The sequence below is a fragment of the Rhinopithecus bieti genome, unplaced genomic scaffold (genome assembly GCF_001698545.2).
Source record: "Rhinopithecus bieti isolate Rb0 unplaced genomic scaffold, ASM169854v2 scaffold_56174, whole genome shotgun sequence".
Lineage (NCBI taxonomy): Eukaryota > Metazoa > Chordata > Mammalia > Primates > Cercopithecidae > Rhinopithecus > Rhinopithecus bieti.
This window is the reverse complement of record NW_016824749.1, coordinates 3,103,465-3,115,610: the sequence shown is the minus strand read 5'-3', so window position 1 is coordinate 3,115,610 and position 12,146 is coordinate 3,103,465. Positions and strand designations below refer to the sequence as shown.

Here is a 12,146-nt window from a genome sequence, read left to right as displayed (position 1 = left end):
TACATGTCAAAATATGTAAGTATTAAACATAATGTTTATTCCAAAGCCTTCTGCAGAAGGCTAAATACAGTATAATAAAACATAATTTTACAAAATGACAAATACTGTTCTGTATTACTTGTGGATACATATGTAGTGAAATTGTTAAAATTTAAGTAGAAATTTTTTTTTTTCTTTGAGACATAGTCTTACTTGTTGCCCAGGCTGGAGCACAGTGCAGCAGCCATCACAGCCCCAAACTCCTGGGCTCAAGTGATTCTCCTGCCTCAGCCTCCCAAGTGGCTGGGACTACAGGCATGTGCCACTGTGCCTAATTTTTTATTATTTCTTTATTGTAGAGACGAGGTCTCGCTATATTGCCCAGGCTGGTCTCAAACTCCTGCCTCAAGTGATTCTCCTGCCTCAGCCTCCCAAGTAGCTGGCACTACAGGCATATGCCACTGTGCCTAAATTTTTATTATTTCTTTTTTGTAGAGACAAGGTCTCACTATCTTGCCCAGGCTGGTCTCAAACTCCTGGCCTCAAGTAATTCTCCTTCCTCAGCCTCCCAAAGTGCTGGGATTATAGGCGTGAGTCACCACACCTAATCTAATCTATTTATATTCAGAAAACTGGTTATGTCTCCAAAGGGAGCGAGAAGAATGAGATTGATGAGTGGGGAACAAAGCTTCTTACCTATAATGTTTTGTTTCTTAAAAGAAGAGGAATAGATGTCAAGATTTGACAAAACTAGATGATTTGACAAAACTAGATGATACTGTGTACCATTCCGTATACTTTTCTGTATGGTTGGAGTTGTTCATAGCACAGTGAAACATATTTTAAACAAAGTAGCTTCCTTTAGTAATGTTTTGGTGACAACTTACTAGCTCCAGCAGTTTTTGGTGTTGGCAGATGAGTGAGGCTGGGATTTTGAGAGTTTCACTGGTTAAAAAACAAAACAATAGCAATAAGGGTTCAAAACCATCTGCAGCTTAGCCTTATATGTCCAGCATGGACAGAGACATTGAGTTGTATAGTGACAATAAGGACTCAGTACCCATGATTTCTTCTGTTTTGAATGCAGATTCACTTACTTGGATGGAAAATTTGATTATTTCTGTAAAAGTGCTTGAATACACTTGACAGCTTACACATGAAGCTCAATTTTTCTCCCATTTTAAACAAGTGGAGCCAAGAAAAGAGAATAGCTGGGGTAGGTGTGATTATTTCAAAACTTCATCCACTTTCTTCCCTCCTCTTCAATAGGAAGGCAAGGGTATGAGAATTGCTTCTAAAATCCAATTGTACAATAGAATAATCCGGAGAGCTCTAGAAAGGTACAATTGTCCAGGCCCCATCTCAGCTCTTACTAAATCTGAATTTCTCAAATATGAAGTAGAGAATCTTTATTTTTACAAAGGCTTCCTATAGTTACTGTCAACCAAAACCAAAAAAGGAACCAAAATCCCCCAAACCTTTTTCTTTCTTTCTTAACTTTTATTTTAGGTTCAGGTGTACATACGCAGGTTTGTTATGTAAACTTGTGTCATGGGGGTTTGTTGTACAGATTATTTCATCATCCAGGTATTAAGACTAGTACCCATTAGTTATTTTTCCTGATCCTCTCCCTCCTGCCACCCTCCACCCACTAAAAGGCCCCAGTGGGTGTTGTTCCCCTCTATGTGTCCATACATTCTCATCATTTAGCTCCCACTTATATGTGAGAACATATGATACCTGGTTTTCTGTTCCTGTGTTAGTTTGTTAAGGACAATGGTCTCCAGTTCCATCTATGTTGCTACAAAGGACATGATCATGTTCTTTTTTAATGGCTGCATTGTATTTGATGGTGTACATGTACCACATTTTCTTTATCCAGTCTACCATTGGTGAGCATTGAGGTTGATTCCATGTCTTTGCTATTGTGGATAGTGCAGCAGTGAACATCCGCGTGCATGTATCTTTAGGGGAGAATGATTTACATTCCTTCCAGTGTATACCCCAGTAATGGGATTGCTGGGTCTAATAGTCATTCTTTTAGCTTTTTGAAGAATTGCCATACTGCTTTCCACAATCAAACCTCCTTGATTTGCCACTCACTGCCGGCTGCGGTCCAATTAGTTTACTGTATAAAAAAAAGCAAATGCTAAAAACAAAGCAAACCAAGACATATCAAATAATAACACTATCTATAAATTGATTTGTGCACGTGTTATAAACTTAGGTGAATCTGTTAAGAGGAGAGTAACTCAATTACAGAGTTACCCTGCTGAGACCTGGATTCTGAGTTCTATTTAAGAGTGAGTTATGTAAAGGATTTCCTTGCAGCTGTGCCAAGAGCATTGCGTTCCCTGGTTTGGAAGCTTTCTGTCAAAAGTGTGCACCATAACTCTTCTGTTCAAGGTGCTGGGTAAGAAAATGCAAAGCTTAGGAGAGCATTGTTTTGTCAGCTGATGTCTTTCAAACTGAAATTATTGTAACAATGATTTTACAGGTTTTTAAGGAAGGTATTTGTGTGCTCTTAACTGAAAATGTGCTGTGGCTATTTATTGAAATGTTAATATATTTTATTAAAACTTAAAGAAAACGTACATGCTTTTATTGAGGGGTGTGTGTGGTGTAACCCCAGGGAAGCAAAAATGAGGATAAAAGAAAGGCAAAGAAGAAGAGAAGCAAATATAAAAGAGTACATCACTGACCAGCTGGAGTTCTTCTAGAAAACGCAGCTGGCTGCCAGGTCAGCAGGGATATCGTCTGAGAGGTGACATGAAAACATTGCCTCCTGGAACAATGTTAGCAAGAAGGAACGGTAAATAATCGGCCAGCCCCTTCCTGTCTCCCTTCTCCCACTGGTCAAAGTTTGCCTCACTTCCTGGTTCTCTGGCTGGGGCCCTCTGGGCAGCCTAATAGTATGCCAAGTATGCCTCAGTATGCCAAGCAAACTAGTGTGCAGGTGCAAGTTATGGCCCCACTGGCTGCAGCCTGCAGCATGCAGGCAGCCAGGTGAGCAGCTGCGCTCTAGTGATGACCTACAAACTCCAGGTGGGAGGACAGAGGCATACAGTCTGAGGCATGAAATGGCTTGCTCGGGTCACACCAGGAGTGACTTAGTGGACTGGAAGCAGCTGCTTCCATGTGCCTGACCGACCAAGTAGGAGTGTCCTAGAACTGTTGGCCTCCACCACGAAGCGGGTGATGAAACTTAATGCGCCTTCTTAACCAAAGCTCCCTGTAGCTGTGGTCAGTGCCAGCCCAGTGGGTCTTCAACAGCACAGCAAAGGACGATGGCCAAACCAGTCCCGGGAGGCACACACCAAGTGCAGACAGTACACGACATGCTGCTCCGTCATCTTACCATGCCAGAAAGAAAGGAGGCTGCCAAGCTTCGGTCTTGTCCAAAGGACACAAGAGCCAATTGGAGAACTCCTGTTGGTCAAAACCGGGGCAATTTCAGCAGCAAAGAGAATACGTGCAGTGGATTATGACATATCAAATATGTAAAATAAAAATTCAGGAGACAATAGTGATATCCCAAAAAGTGAATTGAAGATAAAACTTTAGAAAGGGAAAAAAAGGCATCTATCTTGCCTTCCCTGTACTTGCTTTCAGGAAAACCAGATAGTGGATGAGGCTACATTCTTTCCTTGTAATAGAATCCCAGTTTACAAATGCAGGGGGAGGGAGAGTGCTGGAGATTGTGCTTAATCAAAGTCTGTTTGAAACATTAGGTAAAAGATTGAAGAGAAATCTTATAACGGTGGGGCAGTCTGACAACACCTGAACCCACTCATGAATCGTGTCCCTAAAAGGGGGATAGACAGCTGCACACAGGATGTCCTACCTCCTATGGGGTATTAGAGCCTGAAGACTGAGCCTGAATCTAACTAAGCATCTTGATCCACTAATTTACAGAAAATGTGAGGGACTGAGGAACATATTACCTGACTCCCTACGGATGCAATCTCCCACACTCAGAATAAGGGAAATCCTAAAAGACAAACTAACCCATTTCTGAACAAAGGGCGTAGAAAAAAATGGGAGTAGGTGAAAGGGGAGGAGAGAAAGTAAAATATTTAAGGAGACTTAGAAAACAAACTGAATACAATGTTAGGATCTTGTTTGGAGTTTGATTCAAACCAATTTTTAAATATGTTTTAAAGAAAATGTGAAAAAACTGAACACAAATTAAATCTTAGATGTATTAGATGTATTGCTAACTTTGTCAAGTGTGATAATGACATTGTGATTATCTATTTTCTTTCTTTATGAGATGAAATCTTGCTCTGTCGCCCAGGCTGGAGAGCAGTGGTGCGATCTCGGGTCACTGCAACCTCCGCCTCCCAGGTTCAAGCAATTCTCCTGCCTCAGCCTCCCGAGTAGCTGGGATTACAGGCACCCACACCATACCCGGCTAATTTTGGTATTTTTAGTAGAGATAGGGTTTCACCATGTTGGCCTCGAACTCTTGACCTCAAGTGATCTGCCCACCTTGGCCTCCTAAAGTGCTGGCGTTACAAGCATGAGCCACCATGCCCAGGCCCCTTTTAAAGTCTATTATCTGTTAGATATACACACTGATGAACTTACGGACAAAATGACATGATGACTGGGATTTACTTTTAAAAATTTAAAAGTGAGCAAAAAAGGGGGGAGGAATAAATGAGAAAACATGGACAAATGTTGGTAGTTTGTTGAAGCTGGGGGAGGATTCATGGCATTCATTATGTAGTACTGTCTACTTTTGTGAATGTTTGAAAATGTCCATAATCAAAGGTTAAAAAATTAAAATACATGAACAAATTCTTTTTAAGCCAACAAAACAAGCTTCCCCAGTGGGTTTTGATGTATCGAATAGCCTTGGGACCCAGGCAGAGAGGACCTCAGAACAAAGCAGAGGTGAATGCAGAGAAGCTGGTACTACCCTCTGCTCCCAGCAACCCTCTTCCCCCAGAATCTCAGCCCCTCCACTCTCAGCTGCTTTTCCACTCCCAGATTTCTATGTAGGGCTGACAATCTCAGGGATGGGCCGAGGTGCAGAGGAATTCAGGATGCAGGAGAACTCGTTCGATGTTACAGCCTGTAGATCTATTAACATTCCTCTGCAGATTTGGGGAAAAGATTAATGAGTGTTAATATTTAGCTCTGTTTCCATGAGAAAGCCTGTGGAAAAACATTTTTAAGAGCATCTATAGTAACTAATCCAGAAAATAAATCAAATTAGTCACTGTCGAGGGCTTGCATTATAGTCTAAAATAAGAGAAACTTTTTGATGAGTGGCTAGCTTGGGGGTAGAACTTTGTGGTGTATTTTACGGCACAAAATTTACTATTAATTATTTCAAAGTTAGTTTAGCTTGTATCCTAGTATAATATTTTGCAAACAGCACCAAAGTGGATGTCCTGAGACCCAGGTTTTGATTTGAGACCTCCCACTGATAAGCTGTGTGACTTTCTTCACGTTACCCTCTCTGCGGGTTAATTTTCTCATTTCTAAACAGAAGAAGGACTAAATATTTGAGGTTCTTCCAGCTCTAATATTCTATTTGTCTATGAATAAAAATGTATTTACTCATTTGCATGCACTATTTCATTTACACCTACAGTCTGAGGCATGAAATGGGGTGCTCAGGTCATGTCAGGAGGGACTTAGAGGACTGGAAGCAGCTGCTTTGATGTGCCTGACCAAGTAGGAGTATCCTAGAACTATTCATTTACACGTATGCATGCACTATTTCATTTACACCTAACAACAACATTATGATATAAGTAACTATTATTCACTCTTGGCAGATACAGAAACTGAGAATTAGGAAGAAGGGGTAATCTGACAAAGAAGTTCTCAATAGATGTTGGAAAATGAAACTTTAGGTGGGGCCCAAGTTTGATTCTTCATGGAAATCCAGCCATGGACTTTTCATGTGTGCTGTAGAGTTTGTTAGTAGTTGAGGCCCAAAGATTCTGAAGTCTTTTGAAACTCGGAAACATTAGAAAAGTTTGGTTTCTCTAAATGTTATGAAAATTTTGCATCTCAATACAAGCCATTTATAACATATAAGAACATTTCTACAAAGTAGATTCTTTCCAGCTGGATCCGTGTATGTATGCATGTAAGTCAGTCTCCTAAAATTTCAAGGGCAGTGATGGATCAATAGTATGTCTTCAATCCGAGATGTCTGACAAAACACAGGAAGATACACACATTCTAAATATCAAGTTGATGAATCTAACAAATATTTACTGAGCATATACCACGATGGACTTTCTTGTTCCAAATGAATTTGAGTCTTTAATGTGGTTCATGAACTACCTGGATGGGATTAGAGCCTGTTCCCTACCTGATTTCCAAGGCCACGGCCCTATTAGACCACACACAATGCAGATTCTGTAATTAGTATCTTGGCATCCATGAGAAAGTTCACAATGTCCAACTGTATGTGGGGCATGACACAGAATCTTAACAGGTACTTGGTGAGTAAACATTGAATGAAAGCTAACGTGAAAATATTCTTCTTTTGAAAACACATAGACAAGTTTAAGGCCATTTCAGCAAGTGAGATTTCAGGTGGCAATAAATGATGTTAATTATAAGGGCAATAAGTACATGGTTGTTCATGGTTTTTCCTGTGCCCAACCAGACCTGTGCTTTCTTAAGATTAAATTTTCAATTTCCTCACGACAAAGAAAGTACTGATACTAGTTTTTAACTTTATACTTTTTTTTTTTTGACATGGAGTTTTGCTCATCACCCAGGCTGGAGTACAGTGGCGCGATCCCGGCTCCCTGCAACCTCTGCCTCCTGGGTTCATGATATTCTCCTGCCTCAGCCTCCCGAGTAGCTGGGATTGTAAGTGCCCACCACCATGTCCAGCTAATTTTTGTATGTTCAGTAGAGACAGGGTTTCATCATGTTGGCCAGGCTGGTCTCCAACTCCTGACCTCAAGTGATCCACCCGCCTTGGCCTCCCAAAGTGCAAGGATTCCAGGCGTGAATCACCGCGCCTGGCCTACGTTATACTTTTAAAAGCACTTTGATTATCTCTCATTGGATTTGTATGTTATGTTTTCCTTTTGTACAGAAAACTGGAACTTTTTTTATATAAGTTACTGAAAGACACTTTGATGTAAACCGACTTAAATGTTATGTGGAGACGAGCAGCTTGTTTTGTTGTTGCTTTCCTTTTTGTCTCCTCAATACTATCTTCTGGCTAAAAAGAACAGTTGCTTCACAAGTGACGAAAGAAAAGTGTGCTTTGGAGGCAGCTGTCACTTGCACATTTTTTGAGGAGTCCAGGTTGTTGGCTAAAAGATATTTTGGGGAAAACTTCTTTTACACAAATGCTGCCTATTTAGGTCTAAATGCTGTGATGAAATGGAGAACTTTGAGGGCTGTTAAAAGGCATGCCGTCCTGTTTTACGTTGTATGACCAGGAAAATGATACGCCTTTACCAAACTGTTTTTCTCATTCACAGTGCATTTTAATAAGCACCATTCAGTTGTCCAGTTCTCGGTAGCATCAAATAGAGAGCGACACTGTAGGTGACTGATTAATATTTTATGTTTATCTTTAGTAACTAACCGTGTCAATATGTGAAGATGTTCTGAGAGAAACAACATACTCAAAACACATTTCCTTTGCTATGCAATTTCTTTGGGGTATTTTTTTTTTAAGAGTGTTTATGTTAAAGCTTTTAAAATGTTGTACAATGTATCCAAATAGTATTCGTACCTCACATTTAATAAACTTGATATAAAAGTGTAAGGATGGAAAATTGCTAGCTCAACAACTGTTTAGGGAAAGTTTCTTTCCTATTGTCACCTGCTATATTGCAAATATCTTTTGAGTGTTATTTAAATTTTAACTTTAATATATTTTGAATAAACTAGCTGAGTCCAGGTCATTGCCTTTTACATTTCTCAGAGTTTTTCCAGATTTTCCTTTATGTTGGCAATAATTATGTTATTTTCTTTCTTTTGTACTATCACGTACCACTAATTTATATTTTCCCAACTCCTCACAAAGAGCTAGGTGTATCAAAGATTCATTTTTCTGGCCATACATATTATTTAGTAGAAGGTTTTATCTTTCTTAAAGGAAGTAATGTCAGTCAAAATCATCATTTAGATGATTCTCATGAACTCATTAAAGAGAGAGACCATATTTTATAAATATTGATAAAATATTTAAGACATTTAACAACTGATAAGGCTCAGGCACCAACCATCAGAACAGACACTGGCCATAAGGCTGAACAAAGCAGTGCAGGCTCACTTTGGGGCACACATGAACACTTCAGTGGCTTGTATGGAGAAAGTGGGAGGGGCAGAACCTAGGAAGAGGCCATGGAGGGGTGGGGAAACTGGCAGGGAGCCTATCATCTTGACTAGATTCCAGCGTTTCTTAAACGTGGTGCTACTGACATTTTGGGGAGCAATAATTCTTTGCTATTGGGGGCTGCTGTCCTGATGTAGGATGTTTAGCAACTCTCTGGCTTCTACCCACTAGTTGCCATTTTCACTTCCCCCTCAGTTATGACAACCAAAAAATGTCACCAGATATTTTCAAATGTCTCCTGGGAAGTAAAATCACCCTAGTTGAGAACCACTGTGATATACCCTCTGGTGCAGCAATATTTCCATATTCCAACAGCCGTTACATTCCTACCATCACCCACAGGGTCTTGAACTGTTGCCTGCTTTACAGAGCTTAGTAAAGATTTGTCAAATAAATGAATGATTCATGTAGTCAGTCAACATACTGGGAATAACCTTTTAGGAATTATCTCTTGTACTTGGAGTGTGGGTACATCTCGATTTATGACTACACAGGTGTTTGGTGAGACTCTTCAACCTACTGACCACAAAGCTTGACACCCCGGGAGCCTCTGAAGCATGAAGCCTAGAGCTCATAGATTGCAGCTCGTCTCACTCTGTACACACTCCTTAGTTCAATCCATCCACTCTCATGGTTTTTACTTGCATGCAGATAAATTCTGTCCTTATATCTCTGTCCCTCAACCCCTGTCTGAATTTAAGCTGCAGATCTACTGATGCTGTATATGTTTACCTTACACACAACATGCAGAGAACTGAACTCAGCTTTGGTCTCCCTCCACTGCCATAGGGCAAGCTTCACTTCCTGTCTTGTCTAACTGAATTAGATAATTATTACCTCATCCTTGGTGGTAATCTGGATAACTCTTTCTCCTGCAACTCCTACATGCACGTAATAGTCACAAAGTCCAGTGAACTTAACCAATAGTCCGGATTTCTTTCCCTCTTCCTTGCTTTCTGCTCCCTGGACTAATTCTAGCCTCCTGACTGGTCTTCCAGAGTAGTGTCTCCTATCTCAAATCCAAACCTCGCATAGTTCCACCATCATCTATCAAAATGGCAACTTAATACCATATTGAAATGCTTCTGTTTTCCAAGGGGTAAAATCTACACTTCTTGGCACGCCTGTCTAGGTCCTCCACAACCTGGCCTCTGCTCAGTGGAGGGACCTCCACACTGGCATTTCAGGCTCCAGCAATCATTTTTTTTTTTTAATTATACTTTAAGTTCTGGGATACATGTACAGAATGTACAGCTTTGTTACCTAGGTATACATGTGCCATGGTGGTTTGCTGCACCCATCAACCTGTCATCTACATTAGGTATTTCTCCTAATGCTATCCCTCCCCCAACCCCCGACCCTCTGACAGGGCCCAGTGTGTGATGTTCCCCTCCCTGTGTCCATGTGTTCTCATTGTTCAACTCCCACTTATGAGAACATGTGGTGTTTGCTTTTCTATTCCTGTGTTAGTTTGCTGAGGATGATGGTTTCTAGCTTCATCCATGTCCCTACAAACAATATGAACTCATTTTTTATGGCTGCATAGTATTCCATGGTATATATGTGGCACATTTTCTTTATCCAGTCTATCATTGATGGGCATTTGGGTTGGTTCCACATCTTTGCTATTGTGGATAGTGCATGCTCCAGCAATTCTGAACAGCTATTAATATGCTGTTAACATCAACCTGCTCCTCTGACCGGGAACACCCTCTTCACCTTTTGTCATCTAATCAGCTCCTCATCCTTCCATGCAGGTGACACCTCTTCTGGGAAGCTTTGTCTGCCTTGTTTATCCTGGGTCCAGGAGGGCTCTCATTTGTGGCACTATGGGCCTTCCTTGAGGAAGCATTATCACCCTGGGGTGAATGACCTGTTTAACTGTTATGTGGTTTGTCTCCAGGGCAGAGATTATGTCCTATTCATCTGTATTTCCTTAATCCCAGCCATAGTTGCTTAATAGATGATGCTGATGTGATCTCAATTTTGGGGGAAAATTAGATGTATGTACAGACACAGAAAAAAAGACTGGAAGGATACCCAAGTAACATGACTGGATACTTATAACATTTTACTGGAACTTTTCCCACTTTGGCCACAAAAGTATCAGTTTGAGGTTTACTCACATTACTATATTACATAAGGCAATAAAGCTGCTTTTCAAATTTTGGGGTAGGCTGGAGAGGAGTGGGGTCAAGGGGGAGAAGGGAAGCACAAAGAGCATGAGCTTTGCTAACTGTAAGACATTAACCCAGGACTCTCCAAACCTACAGCCCAATTTCTACTGAGAATTTTTTTTTTTTTTTGTAAAGATAGAGTCTCACTCTGTTGCCCGAGCTGGTCTTGCATTCCTGGCCTCAAGCGATCCTCCAGCCTTGGCCTCCCAAAGTCCTGGGATTGCAGTTGTGAGTCACTGTGCCTGGACCTACTGAGAGCATTTTGAAAAGCAGAATTAAAATCCAATTATAACAGTTCCTCTTACTTCCTTTGTAAATTACAAACATGCCCATCCCTCTTTCCTCACCACTTCACCACCGCATCCCCTCCTCTCTGCAATACTTTTTGAAATAACAATTACGTTTTGTAATTTTCCTTTCCTGCTGCTTTCAGGACTCAAGCTCTGTTGAGGACATGAGGCCAGCAGATGGGCATAGTTTTAAAGAAGTTATAGTATTTGAGTTGAAATTCCCTACTCTGTTAATTACGGCCCTGAAGACTTCTTGTCACAAATGCAAAATTTCACAACCCCCTGACATTAAGAATGTTGATACTCAGGCCCTCATGCAGCTGCTTGCTCATGAGGCCAACAGATGGGCATACTATTTAAAAAAAAAAAAAAAAAAAAAAGGCTGCAATGCCGAGGTTGGAATTCTCGAATCCAGGCACTCAGGCTCTTAAAGCTCAGGGCATGGCCAGGAGTTGCACTGCCTCATGGTCCCTTGGGACCCTTCCTGCCCGCCCAGCTCTGCACCTGGAGCCAGTGGGAGAAGAGTGTTAAAAAGCCACAGCTGACTTCATTCATGTGTCATGGGAGACATTCCTGAGGTTGGCTTATTATCGTGATCCTAACCCTCTCCTGGTGCAATTCGAAAAGAACACTTAGGAAGGGGAACAAAGACAGTAAGACAATAGTGTGGAAACACACATAATAATCCTTTTTTTTTTTTTTTTTTGAGACGGAGTCTTATTCTGTTACCTTGGCTGCTGCACAGTGGCATGATCTCGGCTCACTGCAACCTTTGCCTCCCGGGTTCAAGCGATTCTCCTGGCTCAGCATCCTGAGTAGCTGGGACTACAGGCACGTGCCACTACGCCCGACTAATTTTTGTATTTTTAGTAGAGATGGAGTTTCACCATGTTGGTCAGGCTGGTCTCGAACTCCTGACCTCAAGTGATCCACCTGCCTCGGCTTCCCAAAGTGCTGGGATTACAGAGGTGAGCCACTGTGCCCGCCTTAATCCTACTTTCATACTGTTACTGCACTATGACAAATCAAATGTACAAATCAGCAAGGATCTATTTTACAGTCAACAAACAACAAGACAAGCACTGCAGACTCTTTTATTTACAAGTCTTTCAAAAGAAACCTTTCTTCTCCATCCTCGCGCAAGTTTAGTAAGCTTGAGGGACATCATCAAGAACGGGATACTGAATATATGAATGGAATAGCTGCAACCTCAAGTCAATTGAATTAAATCACTAGAGCAGCTGTGCCCCATCTTCGGTACCGTGGTGTGGGGGTGTATTAGTCTTTCGTGCTGCTGATAAAGACATACCAGAGACTGGGAAGACAAAGAGGTTTAATTGGACTTACAGTTCCACACGGCTGGGG

General features: G+C 41.2%; 1 long non-coding RNA gene across 1 annotated transcript; it reads right to left on the bottom strand.

The window, feature by feature from the left end:
- Nucleotides 1-2,037: 2,037 nt before the first annotated feature.
- LOC108522408 (uncharacterized) lies at nt 2,038-3,414 on the bottom strand. The gene is made up of 3 exons (XR_001883459.1): nt 3,338-3,414; nt 2,682-2,764; nt 2,038-2,107 (listed from the first exon to the last, which is right to left on the bottom strand). It is a non-coding gene; the product is annotated as an uncharacterized LOC108522408 (long non-coding RNA).
- Nucleotides 3,415-12,146: the final 8,732 nt, after the last annotated feature.